The sequence below is a fragment of the Haemaphysalis longicornis genome, unplaced genomic scaffold (genome assembly GCF_048455015.1).
Source record: "Haemaphysalis longicornis isolate Haplotype H1 unplaced genomic scaffold, Haemaphysalis longicornis Haplotype H1 scaffold_15, whole genome shotgun sequence".
In the NCBI taxonomy this organism is placed as follows: Eukaryota; Metazoa; Arthropoda; class Arachnida; order Ixodida; family Ixodidae; genus Haemaphysalis; species Haemaphysalis longicornis.
In genome coordinates, this window is record NW_027526257.1 from 17,398,925 (window position 1) to 17,424,099 (window position 25,175).

Below are 25,175 nucleotides of genomic sequence, written 5' to 3' on the forward strand. Positions count from 1 at the left end.
GAAATCAACTTGGCCGCCCCACCTAGCTTATTTTTGGTTCGGCAAAGACTATCCGTGCTTATGCCTGTAAACTCGGCAAGTTTTAGGCGTGGTTATGTTTCAAAATGCGGACAAGTTTTTTCCACGGTGCTGTCGTTGGACCTCAAAAGAGCAATGACCACGCAGCCATGAAACAATGTACAATGTTTTCGTGCCAATCCCCTTTACGGTGAAGCTCGAAGAATGCGGCAGCCTATTTTTTGATGGAGGCTATAAGCGTAAACGCCTGCATGTGCGAGATTTCGGCACACGTTAAAAATCCCCAGGACGTCAAAATTAATCTCGAGCCCTCCAATAGAGCGCGCCTCATAGCCTGTGTAGCGTCGGCGAGTACACCGTACAATGAAGCATTCAATACAGCTCGAAAAGTAGTGGAGGACACAGAGGGACAATCGTATGCTAAAAAGAATTTTTGAACTCCTTTGGTGTCAACCGTTTGGCTTGTGTGCTCTGGCGTCTGGGACGCTAAGTAAATTCATTACCGTTAACGTTTCTCGACTTTTGGCTTCTTTCATTGCACTATGTCAATTGCACTATGTCATTGCACTATGTCATTGCACCAAGGCTTGAACCATGGTGGAGCTGCAGGATTTTTTTCTACTGGAGCACTGGATGAACCAGCAGCACACGTTTGTACAAGTTTCAAATTGTTTATTGAAATGTTTCGTCGTTGCTTTGCCCTGTGCTAGTAGTATCTATAGTCATATGCATCGATATACGTTAATGTTTCTCCGACTTTTGGCTTCTTTCATTGCACTATGTCAACCAAGGCTTGAACCATGGTGGAGCTGCAGGATTGTTTTCTACTGAAGCATTAAATGAACTAGCAGCACACGTTTGTACAAGTTTGTTATTGTTTATTTCCATGTTCGGCCGTTGCTTTGCTATGTGCTTAGTCATCTTCATATGCATCGATATGGTCGTGTTCTTCATGCCAAACTTTGCATGCCCGGCTTGACAAGATCTTCAGCGCAGTGGCGCGCTGACATGCATGGCGTATGCCCTGCGTTCCAGGAGTTGCGTCGGGGTTCCATCGAGAGGGTGTTTAACAAGTTTGCCGTAGCTGGTCACTTGTAACGCTGGGTATTCCGCTGGCTTTTTGCCTTTTGTTTTCTAAAGCCACTGTGCATATGAGGTCGGTCGGCGGTTGCTGCGAGGCAAGCGCGCACACACTCCGCATTTCCGGGTATTTTTAACGCATTATGTACAACAAATTACCGCCATATACAATGGCTCTGCTGTTCAATAAAGCACGCGTCGGAAAAAGATGCTACATAAAAGCTCGCCCGCGCTACAGCACTCCAGTTTGATCATCATGTCTATCTACTGACAGATTGATAATAACATGTGCTTTCGTTTCTGTTTTTTTGCGCTGCGCACAAGGGAGGAAGCCTTGTAGCAACACCATGATCTTGAGTATGAACTGGCAGATTGAATAGCCCGTGTTCAGCAATCCCAGTTATGGCCGGGCTTACGCATACAGAATAATGAAGGAAGCCGCATCCGCTACAACTCGGTCTGCTCCCTACAATGCATTCTAACGGAACCAAAACGTACTGCCAACTCGCTGTTTCGTGAGCTTTTGAAGTAAGGCATAGGCGATCACCTGCAACTGAGGCAACAACATTATTAGAATAGTTTATTGCTCGAATGGTATTGAAATGCGTGACCGTGGGACTCTGAAATGCTGTATCACTGCTTGTTGTTTGTTATCTTTACGAAAACACTATTGAAACCTGCTGTTTTATCTCTTCAAATAGTAGCTCCAATCAGTCACTATGGTAAAATCAAAGCGCAAAGGCTAGTACTCCGGCCACATTGTCTACTGCGACATGTTTGGTAGCTACATATAGTCCCACTGCACACTCTACGCATTTTTTGCTGCACGCACGTTTGTTTCTGGAATGTCCAAAAAAATATTGGTCTTCATGGGGAAAAAAGTGTGAAACGAGCAACTTTCTGCACATATTTGTTGGCTGTTGCGAGCGGCTGCTGTTCTCACTTTCAGAAGAACTGCGAGTTGGCCTTGTTGGTATAGGTTCATAATGGGAAACAGCGCAAAAACAAAACTTGGACAAGAAAGGCAACGGGACGAAGCGCTACTAGCAAATGAAACGTTTAATCGTCAAAATACACAAATATATACACACAATCTAAGCCACTGCCAACACAAAAGTACAGTACAATCTACAATCTTGTACAGTCGCGGGGAGCAACCACCAAAAACACTGCATACAACCAAACCGCACGTGTTCATACTCCGAAAGAAGCAGAGTACATTGTTACCCGCTTACGGTGTTCGTCAAGAACGATGGTGTGCGGTAGCTCCGGATGGCACGCGCATTCCTCATTGTTTTGATTTCCATCAGTGAGCGTGAGTGGCACCTCCTGACGGCCCGTGCACTTCTTGCAATGGATGGCCAAATGAGAGCTATAATGACATTATGCTCACGAAGGCGAACGTTCAGGCAACGCCCAGTCTGACCGATGTTTTTCTTTACACATTGGAAAGGGATAATATACACAATGTCCTTATCGCACTCAACCTAGTCCAAGTTTTGTTTTTGCGCTATTTCTCATTATGTTCTCACTTTCGGTTTCGCAAATCACCAATTTATTGGACCGTCTCTGCTACGTTCAATCAAGTTTCAAACCAGTTTTTAAAGCCACCTTTCTTTTTATGTCGACAATTAGACAGCATTTCTACAGCGCCAAAAGGGAAAGTGCTGTTAGACTTCAAGAACCAATATTTTCTAAGAATCTGATTTACTCCTGCAGCAAGAATATCGAATAATTCGTAATAGGCTGACGGAAAACTGCGCCTAAGTGAAATGCAATATTTTGCGGCACGTTTTGATAAGTGTATAAACAATATGATAAAAAACAGGGTTTTTTAAAATGATTTAATGCACAAGCCAAGGGAAACAAATTTAAATAAAAGTTTAATGAATACTTTGGCTCCAGTACACCCATTGACTATCGTAAGAAAGTATTGAAGCTTTTTGGAGATGTTGAACGAAAAGTCTGGTGTGGTGTCGGGTTTGTCATATATTCGCCCTCACTTTTGAATTCTGCCTTCCTGCCGCCAGTAGATGGAAACGAGGAATGGAAAGTTATTAGTACACTTTGCCTAGATAAACCTACCGGTTACGACCGATTGAGATAAGGAGACGTAAAATATAATTATTGAAATTTAAGGACTTGCTTGTGTTTATTTTAGGCGGACGCTCGGGAACTGCCGTAATTCCGCATGGCATTAATATATCAGTGATTAGGCCCATTCATATACCCGACCGTAAGGCGGGCAAAAGTAATTTCAGACCGATTTCAATTATCCCTATTCTATGCCTTATAATGGAAAAAAACTTGTAGACAAAAGCATGATGTCTTTCTGTGATAGATTTTCTATTTTAAGTCTAACGCAATACGGCTTTAGGAGTAGACTTAGTAATATTAATCTGTAAGAAGAATGCAGTGACTATATAAAGAAGCATATAGACCAAAAGAAAATAGTATTTGGACATTTATTTGAGTGAACGTAAGCATTCGGCACCCTCGACCAAAACATAATGCTACACTAACTACAGAATATAGGTTTCCGCTCATCTTACAAGAAATGTTTTACCAGCTATTTGGCTGATCGCATTTAAGTAGTGGGTGTTAGAAAATGCTCGTAGCGCCTTCATTCATGTCAAATACTGATTGCCACAAGGATCCATGATTGGACCACTTTTATTTAACATCTACGTTAATGAGATTGCAAACTTTCAGTTCAGTGACAAACTCCTTAAGTAAGTAGATAACGCGGCACAAAGATTTTCACAGCAATCTTACAATCGGGCTATAGAGCTACATCAAAATGATGTAACCAAAGTACTAACATGTCTGAATAAAAATAAAATATTTTTAAACAGAAACACAACCACGTTAGGTTGCTATCGAAACCCGTATAAGACAATAACACGTAACAGATCTACTGTGATGCATTCTGAGTACTGTAAAACTGTTCGTGCGTGCCGATACAGCTCGCACCCACAGTGAAATACATGGGTCTTCATATTGACGAGCACATGTCCTAGGCGCTTCACGTTCAATATGCTATCAAACACCTCATAACCGTGTCCGCCCTGTTATGTAAACTGAAATCGAAATATGCTCTGAAGCTGCACCGGCTCGTTTTCAAGGCTGTACGGCAGTTTATTCTACCATATGAAATTTCAGTCTATGGTCCTGCACACATACCAGAATACAGAGTCGAAAAGTTATTGGATTGAATATCTAATAACATACTACATAATACTGATCTCAAAACATCGAACAAAGGGGTAAAGATGTAAATTTCGGGCGTGTTTTCATTTGTGGATGTGTATATTCAAGTAGTACTTTTGCGATTTTTTTTGTACTTGATATAAAAACGAAGTAAAAAAAGTTTAAAGTGTTACACAGAACTGACCGTTAACAATTGCATAGAATATATGCCAACTATGGTAAACGGCGCCGAGTATACTAGGTTCATTTTTAGTTGCAACAGTTGCCCTAGGACAGAAATGTTATGCTTAGTTAATAAGGCGAAATGTCAAATTAAACATGGATTCAAATTTGGAAAGTAATGAAGTGTTGTTCAACAGTGTGTTATCCCGTAGAAGCAGTGTGATTTCTTTTCGACCAGCTTCATTTGTGTATTTATTAGCTTTAGTTTTATTTGTTTCATTATATATTTAAAACTACTTCCTTATTCATTTATACTCTAACTCTGTCACCATGTGTGTGAACTTCAAAAATCGAATCTTTTGTGAAAGTTCATGAGTGCGAAAGTGCATCTTGCTATAGTGCCGTCTACAGGGTGTTTTCTTTTTTTTTGGTTTGGCAAAATTGTTTGCGTCTTGTAGTGTTAACCCTGAGCGAGCATCCAGAGTCTGCCGTGACCCGCCCAAAAGCGATTTGCTCTTCCGCGGGCAAAAAATGTACAGGGAAATTTATCGTGTAATAAAGTTTTATGTTTGTATGCATATTTAACTGCCCATAGAAGTTTGCGCTTGAGTGGTGTGCACGCATCCAGCTAAAGTTGTAGGTTAAAAAAAGTGCACGCTAACTTCTGGCTTTTTGTCTCCATAAGATTCATTAGTGTACAGCAACAACGAGGGAAAAAGTGCTGTTTACCTGCCCATCTACAGCTGCAAAAATTTTAAAAGTGGCTAATGGAGAAAGGGAACAGGGAACACTACAGCTCGAGCAACACCGTTCCTCAAGCAGGTGAATCTCGTGTTGTTCGCAACGGCAGTGCAACTGCTAAAAGCAGTTACAAATGGGGATCAGGCGCAATTTACTGTAACAGCTCAAATAGAAACATAAAGCCTAATGCATTCAATACATTCAAAGCCTATGTAGGTTCCTACGAACACCGGTCAGCTGTTTAGTTAGCTGCCTGCTACAAGCAATGCTTTTATGGGCAGCAATTAATTATTGCACAGTGCACCAGAAGGCACTAATTATCAGGAGAGAAGTGCAATAGATGCGTAGTAGCATAGTATGCTGTCACCACTCATCTGCACGCATTTTTTTACATCAAAGCAATGGAAGGAGGTGCACATTGCCGAGACTAGGCTGCAGCGGGCAAATATTATTTTTCTCTACTCCTTCACTAGTAACGATTTGCTTGGAGCATTGTTAGCTTCAAATATGTTGATATATTCTTCGCATGCTTTTTTATGTCTTCATGTACAAAATAACTCGAGCTGCCAAACAAGTGGAGAGAAAAAGCTGCAGAGCTGGAAAGCAGCAACAACTCTCCAATCACTGAGATTATATTAGGCATGTTTCTTTAGTTGCCCAGGACACCGTGATATAGCATACCCGAAGAGCACATGTAGAAGCGTTAATGGGCAAAGGCCCGATACAAAAGCAAAATGAACTGGGCCATCTGATGATTTAATGTCCTTTTTCAGTGTTCATCACAATCACTGCGCTTCACAGCACTTCCACAAGTGATGTCTGCCGCAATGCTAACCATTTATTGATGGGAGTGAATACATTCACATTAGTAATTAAAGTTGCCGTAAGTGATTTGAAGCACAAAGAAGCCTTATTAAAAAAAGAAAACATGCTACGGCTAAGCGCCCCTCAGTACCTTCGTGCTCAAATTCCAAACCTGAAACCTCTGACACTTACTCCTCAATAACCCGCTGGCAAAGTGTTCTCCACAGTTCGAAGGCTTCAGGAGTATAACATGAGGAAAAAGGTCAAATGTAACACTTTGTTTAACTACCATTAGGTAATACCATAATGGCAGTTCGTGTTCCTAAGAATCGTAACACCAATCGTAGCCAAGAAAAAAACTTTACTTTTCAGTTAAAGCTTCATACAAATTACAAGCTAACTTGGTACGTCAGATTCTCTTAGCCTCCATGTTCAGGGCGTGGTATCCTGAAAGCTGTCCTCATTTTATGCATAAAGCCGAATATTATAAGACATCACTCACCTTTTTTACTTTACACTTCTAACACCTTGTTTCCGTTTCGAATGCGGTTAAATTTATGTTCACGGTGGAGCAAGACTGTTCACAAGAAACAAAACTAAACAAAGTTCAGCTCATCAAACTCACCTAGCTCACGACGTTTTACAGACTTAAAAAGGTCTAACATTTGCGAAAACATTGAACAAACTCCAAAGTTAATATTCAGACACCGCCACGCTAGCCTAAAGCCAACAAAAAGCGTGGTTATGTTAAGTTACAAAATTAAACAGTTCTAGGTAGGTAGCAATATGACGAAAGGAGTGATAGGAGTGCAACGATGTTGCAAGTTTGGAAATTAGACTTCACAATTATATCTGGCCATCTGATCGGTTAACCTTATCTGTGTCACCGTTATAAAAGTGTTGGAAATCCCGCTAAGGCTCAAGCTAAGGCTCAAATGCTTTTTTATAACGATTCCTAAACTCAACTAAGCAAACTCAGCTGACTCCAATTGAACTACGCACATAATGGCAAGAGAATTCAGAACGGCAGAAAGCACAGTGTTCTTCATTTTTTACGACCTCTAAACACACTCAACATCCCATCGAAATATCTTCTATGGTCTCGAAGCACGTATTCGTACCCTTTCATTATATTCAAGGCAAATTGTCTGCCTGCTAGCGGTGAATTTCTTGAAAAATGCAAAATATTAGCAGCCAACACGCAAAATGCAGATACTTTTCCTCGAAGCTGGTGCATCCAAAATGCAGTCTCACAGTGATCCCAGGCTACCTTAAACACTGAAGGGTACATTAAGAATATCACTCTAATACAACACTAGGCTGAGAGTAAGCATACTGTAAAAGACTAAAACAATGTGTCATGAATATCAGCGATCACTTCTTAAAAATGAGCCTTTTAGATTTTCTCTAGAAGTACTTCTCTCTTTGTAGCCCAGGTAAGGTATCGGTGAATGACAACATTTAAGGAATTAAGAACAGTAACATTTACTGTAATGATAGCAACAAAAATAAACTGAAAAGGCCAACAGTTATTTTGAAATATACCCGCACGGCGTATTCAGATGCTACTCCATTCCAAAGATGTGTAAAGGCATGTGAGGATGTGTTCTTTTCACACAAGTGTTGTAAACAGAGGGGCAAAACATGGGCTTTACATATCACGAAAAAGGCACTTGAAGTGAGTTTTTCCGAAAAAGGTAAAACGTTCCCAGATGTCATGCAGCTAAGATATTTGCACCTGCTCTTTTACGTACATTAAAAAGACATGAAAATGTATTTTTTAGTTTGGGGTTCTACGCGCTTAATCTGCAGCTAGACTACGGGACGGGTGACTTTGAGGAATCAGTCTAAATGATAGCACCCCGTAAAACGCCCGAAAATCCCGACACACTACAGTTTTTCTTTTTTTGCATCATCAGAATAACATTTGCAATGGTCGCGGATCACTACAAGCAAAGCCAGCGTGCATAAAACAGGCTTGCTCTTTTCAAGCACTTGCGCTTGTGCAAGGTGACTTTTCAATATCATATATGAAATAAAAGGAGTGCCTCACAGAGAATATGATACTTGGGATGGGGTTGGAAACACCCACATTTTATACTCATTTAGAAAAATCTTAAAGCTTTAACGCGCGCACCAGGCAGCCGCCACCGGCTTACAGTGCTGTTTATCTGCCCGTAGCACGCCAAAGTCTCGAAGAGGCACAATACGCGCATTGTTGCGACATCGTCGCACAAAAGATCGGGGTTATTGCATATTCCCGAGGCGGATTACATACGGACAACGCCATTCACGCTTATAATTGAACAAATGAATACTGAAACATTGTGCGGACCGCGCTGGGGGGCTGTAAACTTACTTATCCGATACACTGCCCTGGACAGAATGTACCGTACACCAAGCCGTTCACTTTTTGTTAGTCTGGTACGGGGCACGGAACTGGCGATACCGCGGACCCCGAGCCGCCAAACATAGACTGCAACCAAACGTGGTGATGTATTGTATGGTGGAGGGTTAGCAACCACAAACGGTGGCCGTTGGAGTCCAGGTCAAGCTCCCGCGGTTGGGCTCCATGTCTTTCTACCCGGCAGGGAGCTCGGGGACCTCTTAAGCTATCAAGATAAGGCTGACCGCCACTCGGGCAGCTTGAGCAGTCTTGGTAATGATTTTGGGGACACCGCGGACTCCGAGCCCCCATAACCACGCTGTAACCGACCGTGGTAATGAGTTTTAAGGTGGAGGGAAGGAACCTCAAACGGTGGCCGTCGGAGCCCAAGTCAAGCTCTGGCAGATGGAGTCCATGTCTGTTTACCAGGCAGAAAGCTCCGCGACCTCTTCAGCTATCAGGGTAAGGCTCAAGAAGAAAGTACCCTTGTCTCCTACTATTAAACATGCTGTATGTTATTTTGAAGCCCCCTCCCCAAACGTGATCGGCATACGAAAAAGGGTCGCACCGAAGTTTCCTTTCCACTTCTTTCAACAACTGCCTTTCCAACAACCGTGAACAAATATTCTCGTTTTATTGTAATTGAGTCAACTGACACAGCAAGATCTGTAGCTTCATTGGCCGTCTTCTTAACAAAGTTCCTGGAAAGGGTAACTGGTGAGGGTTACAAAGCCAAGAAACAAAGAATTGGGAATTGCTGATGGAAGTCACCACGCGAAAGAAGGCAGAAACACTCTTGAGCCAGACCCGAATTGCTGATCTTAATATCAGGGTCATGCCCCACCGCAGATTAAACAGTTCCCAGGGTGTGATCTCTTGTCCCAATCTACTGAACGACACTGAAGTCTATTTGCTGGAGAGCATTCGAGATCAGGGCGTAACAGGGGTCATTCGCATAAACATACGTAGAGAGGAAAAAGAAATCCCAACGTAGCATCTCATTCTACCCTTTGACAGGCCAACAAACCCGGGATCTATAAATGCAGGTTTCATCCGATGCCAAGTCCGGCGTTACATTGCTAAGCCGCAGCGCTATTTTAAGTGGCAACGGTTTGGGCATGGCACTAACTTCTGCCGCGGCCGGCTTACCTGGGCAAAATGCGTTCAACATGACCACCCGTCCCAAATCTGCAACACCCAGATTTTCACCTGTGCCAACGGCCAGGGGCCCCACGCAGCGTGGCCTCGCATTTGTTAGAAATTTAAGCAGGAAAACAAGTCATCAATGTAAAGATCAAAGAAAACATCACCTTCCCAGAGGCGCGAAAAAGGTTCACCTCTTCCCGCTGGGTAGGTATGCCGACGCAGCTCACCGGTGGACGGAGCGGCGTCTGGTTTCGGCGGGGACCCAGTACCGAGAGTCGGACTTGGTCCCGCCTGCGCCCCCCTCCCCCCCGGGGTTGCCCAAGGCAGCCCAATCTGTCTCCATACCGCTCGCTGAGACCGAAGCGGCTGTGGATGCAACCTCGTCCGTTGGGGATGCTGCATCATCCACTTCTTCCTCTCCACCGGCCCCAACCACACACGCGGGCCCGGAGGAGATAGAGACGGAGGAACCAACGGCAGCTCCCACCCCCACCGCACTACCCGCGCCATCCGAGGCGTTCCTGAAGCCCCCGACGGTTGCAGGCAAGGAAAAGCGCGCCCAAAAGTCTGTCGGGTCCAAGGACACTGATCACACACCAGTACGAGGACATCTGAGAACAAAAGAGACGTCGGACCGTTCTTGTCCTCGCTGCACCGCAAAGAACGCGTCCCGACGCCAAAGCCTCCCGACAAGACAAAAAGACGAGAGTCACAGCCCGGAATAACGAAACATAAAGCATACACACTCCACTAGCTCTCACACTAAATAATAGGAAGAGGAAATATTGTTCAATGGGACTGCAGAGGCCTTCGAAATAATCTTTATGACGTGCACGAGATCCTGCATGGTAAACAGCCAAGTTTAATGTGTGTTCAGGAAAGATATCTCAATTCCAAGCACAGAAGTTTCTTAAATAGATATATGGTATACATAAAGGGTAGGAATGGCTGCGCACACTCTTCTGGAGGTGTGCAATAATCGCCCCGAAATCCTTAACATGCCACCTTGTCACTCTGAACACTGTCCTTGAGGCTGCAGCAATACACACAATAATATTTAAAGGGACACTGAAGTGAATTTGTCAAGCTTCCGTTTTTGCTTGCACTGCGTAGACTGGCTCCAATTAGCACACTTTTCATCATTTATCTGGTTGACTGATCGGTAATTATTTCACAAAGCGCGAAAGAAGAAAAACTACCATGCGCGGTTTGCGGCGGGCACACCAACTAAGCTGTGACGTTGGAAGGAGGGGGCGCCGTGATTGGACGATGCCCAAGGCTAGCTATCAAACAAGTTTCCGTTTCGGATTCGGTTCTGTAAAACGACATGTTTGACATCCGATGGCGTCGTTGGATGGGCATCCTCAATATCACAGTAATCGTAGTCCCGCGCTTCTGCCATGATGTCGACTGTAAAATGCATACGATAAGCGTCCCAGTACAGCCTGGAATCGTAGCATTCATAAGCTGAGCCGTACGCAGTGCATGAACGCCCTCCGCGTCCCCGCAGACGCTCAAATGCATGCGGTTTTCCCCCATATTTGCAGCTTGCCTCACTCACGCCTGTATCGTAAAAAGCGTGTTCGCACCAGGCCAAGGGTCTGTTGATTCTGGCCTGGGCCCACTGCCGGCATGCAGTCGGTGCATATGGCAACAGCACACCAAAAAGAACTCGCTAGCGCACCAGTGCCAGCCTGCGCGAGTTCTGTGGAATAGTTCGTGGAGCAATGAACATTGCAGCCCAAAAAAAGGTCCCAGTATAGAAAACATCGGCGCAAAACGAAAAAGTCAACTTATAAAAAAAAAGCATGTACCACGGGGATTCGAATTTGTGACTGGCAAAACAATTCGGGTGATGTACCTAGCGCTCCAGACCACTAGGCTACAAGCGAGCAATGCCGATGTAGAAAATATAGGCAATATAATGTATAACCAGTTTACACTTTTATTTAGTTTTAGTATTTCAAGCAGCTTAGGTGACTATTTGTTGTATTGCGCTCGTGCAGTAAGTGTCCCCCGAGTTTCCACAATAGCTCACGTCTAGTAATTGCATTTCGTAGACGGAAAAGCGTTCGCAGATGCGTAGTCGTGCTGCTTACCGCTGCTTGTTCGCCCAGCGCAAAAAAGTGCTTCCCGCACCCTAGTTTTACGCTGTACGATAAAAACATCAGTTGATTTTATTTCCTTAGTACCTATATTGAGTTCGCTGACTCTTCTCCCCCTTCAAGAGGCCTTATATTTTCCTACAGGCGTACCAGTCAGCGAAGCGTCGCATGTGCGCCTGTGCAGCGCTTGTGTGAAGCGACCTTGACTTGGAGCTAGATACAGTGTACAAACTAACGAAGTAAAGAAAGGCACATTCTTCCATTCCCAAACGTGTTGTGGCTTAATTTTAACTGATCAAGTGAATTACGACGACCCGTCGGCGGCCGGCGGACTGAACGCTGGGCCGACTGACTCGGTCGCGGAAGATCGGCGAGCCGTGCAGTAGCGCAGCCAATTGCCAGGTCCTCTCCTGCTGACGTCACACGAAAACGCCACAGAAAATGGGCGAGCGTAAAGAGAGGAGGACAGCATTTTCGAATTGATTTTTTACTAAATAAATTCGCGTAAAAGCGCTCAGAGTGGTCGAAACAGGGCCTAGGGACTCCGGACTACAATTTGCGCTCGTAATCCCGCATTGTTTACAAATCACTTCAGTGTCCCTTTAATAGAATAATAATGTTATGGTCCATTTACATTCCTCCAGATCTTGCACATTCAAGCTCTGATTTTTAGGCGTTTGTCGACCAGCTTCCCAAAACATACATCCTAGCCGGCGACCTTAATACACAAAATTCTCTTTGGGGCTGTTCTCGCACAGATGCCTGAGGTCGCCTGATAGAGAAGTTTTCAACATCCTCTGGAGCGTGCCTTTTGAACAAGAAACAGCCTGCATACCATAACATAGTACAAAACACAAACTTATATGTTGGCTTTGCTATTGGCTCCGCAGATCTCTTTCCTCGTCTTGATTGGGGCGTGGGCACGGACCCATACTGTAGTGACCACTTCCCCACCTCACTAACATATATAGGCAAAGACCAATGCAGTCCATCTTCCCGAAACCGGTTCAATGAAGCAAGAGCTAACTGGAATACATTTACAGTGACATCCAAACTACACCACACATCTATTGGACACCTACACGTTGAAGAAGCTACTCAACTCCTCACGGCGCACACTGTCCCCTCCGCCAAAAAGTTTATTCCCCACGACTGTGGTGATCCGCGCGACGAGAGAAGGCCGTGGTGGAATGAGGACTGTAGGCGAGCGCGAGGGGACAAGAACAAGGGTTGGGGTGTCCTACATCGGTACCCCACGTCTGGTAAACTTTTGTTGTTCAAACGGGCAAACGAATTAGAAAAGCGTGTTCGCCTTGAGGCCAAACGAGATAGTTGGCGTTCTGTCATAACATCAATAAACTCCTACCCAGACACTGGAAAAGTATGACCACAAATACGCAATCTCAAGGGACAACAAACACACAGGCTGCCTCTGGTCAGCACAATAGCTCGAATACCAGGCTGACACTCTCGCACACTTTGAACACGTCTCCAGTTCAGCACACTATACAAAGGAGCCTATACGAGATAACAATAGGTCTTCTTATACCTCACAGTTTTCATTGCATGGGCTGAAGGCTCGCTTTGAGCACTGTAAACCCTCAGCTCCAGGCCCACATACAATGATATGATCACACAAAAAATGATACAATACCTACACGTAGACACACTTGAAACACTACTACATCTATAGAATAAAAGATGGATATAAGGCAAAGACACAACAGGAAGCTCAAAATTAAAATAGCGAAGATAACAGCGGAAGCAAATGAATACGCGAGAGAACTAAACAACCAAAACTGGGCAAACATGTCCAACAACCTACAGGGTACGCTGCACTTCTCTCGAACCTGGGCACTACTTAAACAACTAGCAGACACAGTACAAGGCAGCCAGCAATAAAAACACGATGTAAACAAGATTATACACAATTTCCCGGGAACACAGGAACAACTAAAAACAGCACTCGTGGACAAATATCTCCGAAATCCCACACGGACTGGGCCGCAAACCTACACGTACAGCGGCGACGCCAACCCAACCCTAGACAGGCCAATTACGGAAGCGGATATTAGAAGGGCCCTTACTAAGATAGCAAAGAGCACCACACCTGGCAAAGACGGAATAACCTACAAATACTTGAAAAACCTAGACGACAGATCTATAGGAGCTCTCGCAAACTACTACAAAAGCCTCTGGGAGGAAGGAACACTGCCACCGGAATGGAAGCACGCAGAAATGATTCTTCTCCCCAAACCGGGCAAAACATTGTCAATAGGTAACATGAGGCCAATATCGCTAACCTCCTGTGTAGGTAAGATAATGGAACATGTTGTTCTGGATAGACTGCAGAACTACATAGAGGCTAACCATCTCTTCTCTACCACAACATACGGTTTCAGGCCAAAGTTGTCAACCCAGGATATTTTACTCCAAATTAAGGAACAAGTTTTAGATGCAGCTTCTTGTGTAAATCAAGCGGTCATCATGGCCCTTGATTTAAAAGGCGCATTCGACAATATCACCCACCAAACAGTTTTATCCAACCTTAACGACCTAAACTGCGGAGTTAGACTATTTAACTATGTGCGTTCTTTCTTAGAGGACCGGACGGCCACGATAGGAATTGGGGATATACGCACAGACACGCACAAAGCACCGAATAAAGGCACACCATAGGGCTCGGTGATATCTCCAATGCTTTTTACCGTAGCAATGCACAAGCTTCCAGGAACCCTAAACAAAATCCCCAATATCCGTCATGCAATATACGCCGACGATATAACCATATGGACAACCACGGGGTCAGACGGAGAAAAGCTAGAAGCCCTACAAACAGCAGCAACGGCCGTGCAAAAGTAAGCCTCCCAGTGCGGACTAGAATGCTCGGTGGAAAAATCAGAGTTGGTCCAAATCCTCAAAAGAACACCGAGAAAAACATTCGTACCACCCACTCCGATGACAATCAACATAGACAGGAAACCTATCCCAACATTAAAGACACTAAAAGTGCTGGGGCTAAGACTACAGCAGGACAATTGCTGCGGAACAGCCCTGAACCATTTAATGAAACAAATAGAACAAGCACTACGAATGATCAACCGAGTAACCAACAGAAGACACGGGATGAAAGAAGGGGACATTCTAAAAGTTGTCAACGCTCTCATAATCTCACGAGTCGCATACTCAGCTCCATTCTTATGTTTAACAGCACTAACATGAAAACACTCAACACAGCACTTAGAAAGGCAATCAAAATGGCGCTAGGATTACCCCAATGGACGTCGACACAGAAATTAAATGAACTCGGAATTAGCAATACAGTTGAAGAAATACTCGAGGCACATAGAATAGGCCAGTTTGAGAGGTTAAAAACCAGCCACACTGGCAGGGAAACCCTAAAGCGACTGGGCTATCGTGTAGATGACACCATGCACGCAACCACCCACGAGATTCCTGATTGCATATCCAAGGACCTGAAAGTAGCACCCATACCTAAAAACATGAACCCTACACTCCACTACGGCAGAAGGTTGGACAGATGCCGTAATATCGAAAGAATATACGGCAATTCATCTTACACGTGGTACACAGATGCTGCCATTACGAGTACCGGTGGCATAGCCGCCATCTGTGCGCACAACCCAATTCAGCAACGCACCATAACTGCTAGCGTGCGGACATCATCACCTATTGAAGCAGAAGAAGCGGCAATCGCTCTAGCTATCATATAAGGTCAGCAGGATTCACAAATGAACATTGTTTCTGACTCCCAAAACGCCTGCAGGCAGTGGGCGAGAGGGCGCATGGGCAAAATAGCCCACAGATTAGCAATCGGCTACAAATCAAATAATCCAATCAAAATCATATGGGCCTCTGGCCATGAAACTCTAGAGGGCAATCAACAGGCTCACGCCTGGGCTCGCGCCTCCCTTCCCCGAGCTGACAGCCCCCAAGCAGAGTTTCCTGTTCCTGTTATGCCCACATATTCCGAAATTCTAAGCTACTACAAAGCAACCCGAATTAAATTCCCACATCCTCATCCCAAGTTGCAAAGACAGGATCAAACAGCACTCTGCTCAATCCAAACGAACACCTTCCCTCACCTCTCCCGTCTGCACAAACTGTACCCAACCCAATACCCGAAGCTGTGCCCCAAGTGCAACCAACTAGCCACCCTCTACCATACGGCAGCAGGGTGCCACAAAATTTACAAACACCCTCTAACAGAGGAGCAGTGGAGTAAGGCACTGTCTAGCGCCGACTACGGCGAGCAGTGCCGAACGATCGCCAGAGCAGCCACCGACGCCCTGGAGACTGGAGCCCTGGACTAGGGGCACCCACCACGTCCAACTACCCAACAAACATAATAAAGTTAATTGTCTCTCTCTCTCTCAGGGACATTCCACACTCTTGGAGGGAGGCCATAGTAGTGGCTTTCTTGAAGGAGGGAAAGTACCCATGGTCCCACTCAAGTTACGGTCCTATAGCCCTACGAGCTTCCTGTGCAAGGCCTTCGGGAAGATAATCAAACGCAGGCTCCTGTACTTCCTTGAGTACAATGGTCTTCTCGATAGCTGCAATGCAGGCTTCAGGGTGCGGTGATCGACAAACGATAACACGTCGCACTTGTCTCGTTCATGAAAGATGCCTTTGTGCATATACAGTATTGTTTAACTTCGTTTTCGACCTCGAGAAGGCCTACGACACCGCTTCGCGTTATGGGATCCTTAGTGATCTCAAGTCATTCGGTTTTTCGGGTAACATGTTAATCGCCCTTGTTAGTTACTTGTCAGGCAGAACGTTTCGAGTAAGAGTTGGTTGTGCACTCTCGAAGGATAACGTGCGAGAAAATGGCTTGCCGTAAGGTGGCGTGTTGAGCTGCACTCTCGTCATAGTAAAGATGAACTATCTTGGAAAGGCACTGCCACTTACAATTTCTGATTCTATGTAAGTAGACGACGTGCAGATATCTTTTAAATCATGTAATATGTCAATATGTGAACATAACGTCTAGCTTGTTGTCAGGAAACTTGCAGGCTAGGTAGACAAGAATGGCTTTACACTGAATCCTTCCCTTGCATCGTGTTCTCCAAGAAGTGTGGGGTCCATCCGGACCAAGACAGTACTCTTAATGGCGCCTCGCTTCTTGTGACCAAAGAGCACCAGTTTTTGTGGTTGTCATCATCATCATCATCATCATCATCATCATCGTCACCAGCCTATCTACGCCCACCACAGGGCAAAGGCCTCTCCCAATATTCTCCAATTATCTCGGTCCTGTGCCAAATGTGACCAATTTATTTCCGCAAACTTCTTTATCTCATCTGCCCATCTAACTTTCTGCCGCCCCCTGCAACGCTTGCCTTCTCTAGGAATCCACTCTGTTACAGTTAATGACCAGCGGTTATCTTGCCTTCGCATTACATGCTCTGCCCACGTCAATTTCTTCTTCCTAATTTCTACTAATATGTCTTTAACACCAGTTTGATCCCTGACCCACTCCGCTCTCTTCTTGTCCCTAATGTTACACCTATCATTTTCCGCTCGATTGCCCGCTGAGGCGTTATCAATTTAAGTTGAACCCACTTAGTGAGCCTCCAAGGTTCTGCCCCGTAGGTGAGTACCGGTAGGATGCAGCTGTCATACAGTATCTTATTCAGCGACAATGGCAGTCTGCTGTTCATTATCTGAGAATGTCTGCCATATGCACCCCACCCCATTCTGATCCTTCTAATTATCTCTGCCTCATGGTTGGGATCTGGGGTCACAACTTGGCCTAAGTAGATATATTCAATGTCTGAAGTGGGGCTAGTTGGTTCATTATGAACGGAAGCAAAACAGCGCGAAAAAACGAAGGACGAGGGAGAACACTGGCCCCACTTCAGACATTAATTAGGTTCATTGCAGGCGTGCGGGGCTCTGCTCTAACATGTTCCGTCCTCAATCCTTCCTTTTGTGTTAGTTTACTAATTATTGCAGCGCTCGTGTGTGTGTTCTCCCTCGTTCTTCGTTTTTTTCGCGCTGTTTTGCTTCAGTAGATATCTTCGATTACCACTTCCACAGCCTCGCCACCTATCTCAAACTGCTGTGTTGCCCCGAGGTTATTGATCATTACTTTAGTTTTCTGCATATTATTTTCAGGCCCACGGTTCTACTCTGTTCACCCAGTGCGGAAAGCATGCTTTGCAATTCGTCCCCCGAGTTACTTAGCAAGGCAACGCCATCAGCAAATCTGAGGTTAGTGAGGTATTCTCCATTAACCCTTACACCCATCTGTTCCCAATCCAACGTTCTGAATACTTCTTGTAAGCATGCTGTGAATAACATTGGAGAGATTGTGTCTCCTTGTCTGACACCCTTCCTTATAGGTATTTTACTGCTCTCCCTATGCAGGATGACGGTAGCTGTAGACTCATTGTAGATATCCTCTAGTATGCATATATATTGCTCATCTACCCCCTGGTTCCGTAATGCCTTAATGACTGCTAGGGTTTAGACCGAGTCAAATGCTTTCTCATAATCTATGAAGGCTATATATAGGGGTTCAGTATACTCAGCGCACTTTTCTATCACCTGATTGATCGTGTGTATATGGTCCATTGTTGAATAACCTTTACGGAAGCCTGCTTGTTCTTTAGGTTGACTGAAATCTAAGGTTGAAGAGATTCGGTTAGCGATTACTTTGGTAAATACCTTGTAGACGACTGACAGTAAGCTGATCAGCCTATAATTTGTTGCCGCTTGCCTGGCATCTCGGCTCTATACCTGACATGCACTTTCTAATGTACGTGGACGACATCACAGTGTGGACTGCACACTCAGACCTGACTCGGCCAACCGCGTGCCTTCAACAAGCCTTGTGTGACATGCAGAAATGGTGTGAATATGCTGGCTTAACACTTTGCACCGAGAAGACAGCTATTCTGCCTGTGGCCAGTGCTTGGGGCCGTCGCCGACTGGAGGTGTCTCCAATCTCATTATAACTCTGCGGCCGACCTGTACGCACTGCCACTTCACTACGCGTGCTGGGGTAAACATTTATGCGTCTGGGTCAGCGTCTATGTGGTTACGTTCCGCTCGCCAAAAAGCGGGACAGGTGCTTCACCTCATCCGACGCATCTCACAGAAGTGTGGTGGCTCCTGTTCCAAAATGGCCCGTTTATTGGTGCGGTCTATACTCCAGCCTCGGGTTGTTTACCACGCCCGATTCCAACACCTGAACCAGGCGGAAAGGGCTTGACTTAAGGCAATTAACCGAGCCGCAATGCGTGCAATTACCTGCCTCCCTAGGATAACACCGATCCCTGCTCTTCAGGCTGAAGCTCAAGTTAACACCTTGGATGAGCTTGTCCGTCAGCGTTGGTCCGCCCGCATGCATAAACTCACCTTTGTTACTGAGACAGCGGCGTTAGGAAACTACATGGGTCGTTCGCTACCCACATCTCTAACCTGCGCCGTTACCAAACCACCTTGGCTATACCACCAGGTGACCGACAACAGGCCCCTAACGCGACCGCACAATCGGTCAACGGACATTCTGACACGCTGTTCCCGGTCGCACAAGAACTGGCGGCTGATTCTCAACCCCAGGTGGTGCAGGTATTTGTGGACGCTGGGGCCAAGGGCGACGTGGTGACCACAACACTCCAATGTCCTTCCCAACCAGAGTCCTGTCAAACGTGCTTCTACGAAACACGCCGCACCCTGCCGTCTATGCTGGCCGAGGTTACGGCCATCCGGGACGGCTTGCAAGCACTAACTGCTGCACTTCATCAAGCCCCTGGAGGTACTACTTTACAAATTTACACAGACTCCACGGCGGCCATAAGTGATTTACGCCGAGTAAATAACAACTCAGCTGTCTCGAGTGACATTCACGACATACTGGACACGTTCCCCTGCCCTTTGCGGCTCTCGTGGGTCCTGCGAAATACTCTCCCCGCTCACATTGCGGTGGATGGTGCTTGCCACACTGCATTTATTCCACGACCATTGCCTTTACTGCGACTAGACACCCCAGACCAGTTTCTCCAAAGGAAAGAAGATCTTCGTCGCGCCACACGAGCTCTGATTCCACCGTGTGGAACGGACCTCCCTAGCAGACGCGCTCACTGGGAGGAGGTCTTGCTGCGAAGACTTTGTGTTGGTGTAGCCGTCTCTCCCGCCGTTACCCGGGAGTTGCAACTACGTTACCATGCCCCGTTCGCACAGAACTGCCCCTTTTGCACGGCTCCTGCCGAAGAGGCGGGCACTAAACATTTGCTGTGGACTTGCCCTTCATTGGAAGCGCGAGAACAAGACACCTCCGAGGCCCAGGCCTCCACCCTGGCAGACCACCTGAACTTCATCGGTGGATTTGGGGACCCCATCATCGCTCCCTGCTTGTGTTTCTTCGCGAAACGGGGGTTAATCTATACCTGTGATGCAATTTTTTGCCAACGGGCATACTATCGCAATAAAAAAAGTCCTTGAAGTCGCCTTTCTTATGGATTCGGATGATGCTCGCGTTCTTCCAAGATTCCAGTACCATTGCGGTCATTAGGCATTGCGTATACAGGTTTGCCAGTTTTTCCAGTACAATTTCACCGCCATCCTTCAAGAGGTCTGCTGTTATCTGTTCCTCACCAGGTGCTTTGCCCCCTTTCATTTCTTTCCAGGCCTTCCTTACTTCTTCGGTCGTTACTGGTGGGATGTCCATCTTCTCTGAACTACTGTCTCGTTCGGCATTATCCTGTATGTCCCGGCTACTGTACAGATCCCTATAGAACTCCTCGGCCCCTGTGACTATTTTCTCCTATTTGTGATTTCATTGCCTTGCTTATCCTTAAGTGCATACATCTGATTTTTCCTCACACCAAGACGTCTCTTCAATGCTTTCAGGCTACCTCCGTTCGTTACAGCGTATTCGATGCTCTCCATATTATACTTCCGTATGTCAGCTGTCTTACGCTTACTGATTAACTTCGAGAGCTCGGCTAGTTCTATTCTGTCAGCTGCGGTAGAGATTCTTGTGGGTTGCCGTTTCCTGACTAGATATTTCGTCTCCTGTGAAAGTTTACCAGTATCCTGTCTAGCCATAGTTCCCCCGACTTCTACTGCACACTCCGTGATAACGCATGTAAGGTTGTCGCAGGCTTCCTGTGTCGTAAGCTCGGCTTCCTCGTTAAGGGCGGAATATCGGTTCTGCAGCGCGATCCTGAATTCTTCTATACTTTACGTCTTACTGTTAGCTCATTTATCGGCTTCTTTCGTACTAGCTTGTTGCGGTCCTTCTTCAAATCTAGCCTAATTCGACATCGTACCATACGGTCGTCACTACACCTTACCCTTCCGAGCACTTCCACATCCTGCACGACGCCACGGTTATCGCATAATATGAAGTCTATTTCATTTTTGTGCTCCACATTCGGGGTCTTCCAGGTACACTTCCGACTCTCCCGTTTACAGAAGAAGGTATTCATTATGCGTAGGTTATTCCGTTCTGCAAACTCGACTAGTAGGTCCCGCCTGCTATTTCTACAGCCCAGACCATAGTTCCCAACTGCCTTGTCTCCAGCCTGATTCTTGCCTACTTTAGCATTGAAGTCCCCCATAACTACGGTATACTGTGTTTTTACTTTAGCCTTTGCCGATTACACATCTTCATAGAAGCATTCCACTATTTTGTTGTCGTGGCTGGAAGTGGGCGCGTAGCTTGTACCTCTTATTGTGCCTAATTACAAGACCTGCTGCCCTTTCGTTAATGCAATAGTATTCGTCTATGTGGTCAGCTATGCTTTTATTGACTAGAAATCCCACTCCCAGCTCTCTTCTGTCCTCTACACCCCGGTAACATAGGACGTGTCCATTTCTCAGCATCGTAAAGGCTTCGCCTGCCCTTCTAAGCTCGCTAAGCCCTATTAAATACCATTTAATGCCCTCTAATTCCTCGAACAACACCTCGAGACTTGCTTCGCTAGATAAGGTTTGCGCGTTAAACGTTGCCAGGTTCAGATTCCTTTGGTGGCCTGTCCCGATCCAGGGATTCTTAGCGCCCTCTGCTGCGTCACAGGTCTGACCGCCGCCGTGGTCAATTGCTTCGCAGCCGCTGGGGACTGAGGGCCGAGGGTTAATTGGCGTATTCATGGGAGCTTGTGGCCGTTACTACACCAGCGTGGCCAATCCTGCTCTGGTGAGGGAGTGCATTACCGGCAATGTCGCCGGGGCCAGGCCGCACCACAAGCCCTTTTGTGCAATTCCATCAATACGCGGATTTTTTTTAATCCGCTGGGAATTTTCCGGCAACGGGATTCGAACCACGGTCCTTCTGCACACGAGGCGGGTGTTCTACCTCTACGCCATCGCTGCATCGTTAGTGGTTGTGTTTGACCACAAAGTCGCAGTCATTCCACACATCAAGGAACTTAAGCATAAATGTGTGGAAAGAAAGTTTATTCTTAAGGTTCTCTCCCACCAATCGTATGGGGCTGAGAAAGAACTCTTGCTGCGCTTTTATATTGCTTTAGGTGGCTCTCGTATGGACTATGACAGTATGGTGTATGGGTAAGCGACTAAACAGCCTTGCGAATGTTTGACCCAGTACTATACTTGGGGCTACGTTCTGCATCTGGTGCTTTTCGCACTAGCCCGGTCCAAAGATTGTATGTCGAGTGTAACAAGTGGTCCCTTGAGAACCAATGGACGTGCATGGACTTGCTTTATGTTTTTAAAATTTGATCGTTGCACAACCATCCTTTTTATCCTATCTTGATCAAAACATCCACATCTCTGCTCTTTCCAAATCGTCCATCCGTTCCTCTGCGCTTTTCGCTTAGAGTGAGAGAGCTTGCCTAGGATCTAAGCACTTCGTTTATAGATGTGTACAGATGACACTTTTCATATATTTACCGCCTTGGAAAGTTTGTCTTGTGTCGTGCGACCTTTGCTTTATGAAACGTGACCAAATTCGGTACCACGAGCTGCAATACTGCAGCACTTTCTGCCTGTGCAGTTTAAATACCCATGTGCAGAATTTTACAGTGACGCTTCTAATACCTCCACTGCGGTTTCTGCGCTACTCATGGTCCGAATTTCAATGCAGCCAGAACCATGAGCATACACACAACCATTTATTCAGCAGAAGCGTATAGAAGTTTACAAATTCTAAAACACATTCTTGAAAACAAAATTCCCAATTCCATCATCTATACAGATTCCTTGCGTGTTGTTCGCAGAAACCCCCCATTGCAGAAGCCTCCGCTCCCCCCCCCCAAAAAAAAAAAACCACATAGCAGATTTGTATTCAAAACTATTATGTCTGTGTATGCGCAAAAGAATGAGCTGCTCCTCTTCTGGGTCCTAGGACACGCTGAGATCACTCGGAATAAGTTTGTAGACGAGAGGGCCACTGCTGCTGCACTCGGGAACTCTCTAGACATAACAACCGTACCATATACAGGCGTTAAGCCACACATAAGACAACACTCGCTCAGAACATGGCAAACACACTGGATTGAACAGGCAGATAAAAAGTTACACGTTTTAAAACCACGCTTGGCACCATGCACCGCTGACACACGCAATAGACACACGGAAGTCGCCTTGGGCAGGCTACGGATAGGGCACACCAATGCAACGCACACGTATCTGCTCACAGGATCTTCAGGCCCCAGTGTAGCAGATGAAGAGAGGCTCTATCGGTAGTTCGTATACTCATTCAATGAACAGCACTTCACAAAACGCGACGCAAACACTTCCCACAACTACACAGACTACACGTCCAACTACACCCAGCGTTTTTCTTGCCTGACGATCCCAGGTTTTCTATCAAGTGTGTTTTTAAATATTTAAAAGAACCTAAGTGTTTAGACCTCATTTCATAACACGCATGATCACTCCCTGGCCCTATACACCAGCCACGCTCATTGTCGTTTTCCGATTTTACTTGTGTTTCTTCTGACTCATTTTAGTGTTTATGGTTTCACCTCTTATATATAACCATTGTTTTGGCGGTCTTTGCCCCTGTTGACCTTTCGCCATTAATATCCAACCATCATCATCAACTTTTTTGTTAGTGTATAATTCCCTTTAAGAGAGTACTCAACCGATTGCACATCGTACGTATTATTTTTATAACCTGCAGGAAAGTTTTTTTTGTGGCTCAAAGCGAAGAGCAAGGTGGGAGCGTTTTTGGTGCGGTCCGCTGGACTAGTCAAACATGATTTTGCTTCACCCAAACTAAGGCGCAGAATTTAGAGCGACCATAAGTAATGCTTACGTACATCACAAGACGGAAAGGTCACTCTTGAAATGCCAAAGATACGTAACGCTAACATGCTAGATACCACACACCAACGTGAACGATACGTTGCACACAGTACGTCAGTCCCGAGGGCCGGCACCGGCTGCACAACGCTGCTGCATTAAATGCACACGTCGTGCAGACGGCGTTTCACTTACCTTAAGTGTTAAGCCCTGCTTCTTCTTTCTGTAGATAAATCCACAGTCGTGTAACGAGAAGTTTTACAACGCGGAGCATTACAGCATCGCGGTATCCGTGTTCGTCGCCATGATGCTAGGAGCTGTGATTCGTGAAGCGTGCATCCCCCCTGCTGGCGGCCAACTTAGTCGACTGACGCGCGGGGTTCAAAACGCGTTAAAAATGAATAAACCTCTACTATTACCATAGACGCATAAGCTGCCGGTAAACGGTGAGGTCAGGGGCCAATTACATCCAGCAGAAATTGAGAGCCTGTTTTGTAAGCAAATTAACAGTACGTGTGCCGTGAGCTATTTCTTGGCGTGGCGGGGGCTGTAGGAGCCAACGGCTATGAGCAACGCTGGTTATTCTGAATCTGCATTTGTAGTGCTGCATCTTTTAAATATGCGCGGAGCACAGCAAATCACCTAGAAGTTGATATATTAGATGTGTTCTTGTTGTGCATGCCTGTGCGCCCGCAAGCCGGCTCACGCACGTGAAAGCTCCGTTTCTAGGATTGGAGGATTATCGCGCTGGTTTAGCTTCCAAGTGCCTTACCTGCGAATATAAACATGCTGCGCTCCCATACAATTTCCTGGCCGCCGCCGAAGTCTATACCGCTCTTTTCGAACGCTCATGATGGCCTTCACTGCTCCCGAATTTAATTGACAAACGTCGGTGGGCATTGCCGAAAAGAAAAAAGGGCGTCTCCATCGCATACAATAAGTCAGCACTAGTAATCCCAGCATGCTTGTGGATCGCGCTGATCAGTAAGGCCGCCAGCATTGCCCCGGCTAGTAGAGCCGCCCCTCTAATTGACCGCCATTGCTCCCACCTACTCCCAGCTTTATAAACGTTGTCCAGGTACGTTTGCAGAATTAATCACCATGCCCAGCTAATTTCTCGGGATTCCCGCCTGATTACCAAGAAGGATGTGTGGTCGGATTTTCGATCGGGTAAGCTCTCCGCTGCCCAGAATGACAATTCGTGCAAATGGAGTTTTACAAGTACGGCTCCTTTTTTCTCTATACCTCTTTTTGGGGCTGTTCAGAATTCCGTTGGT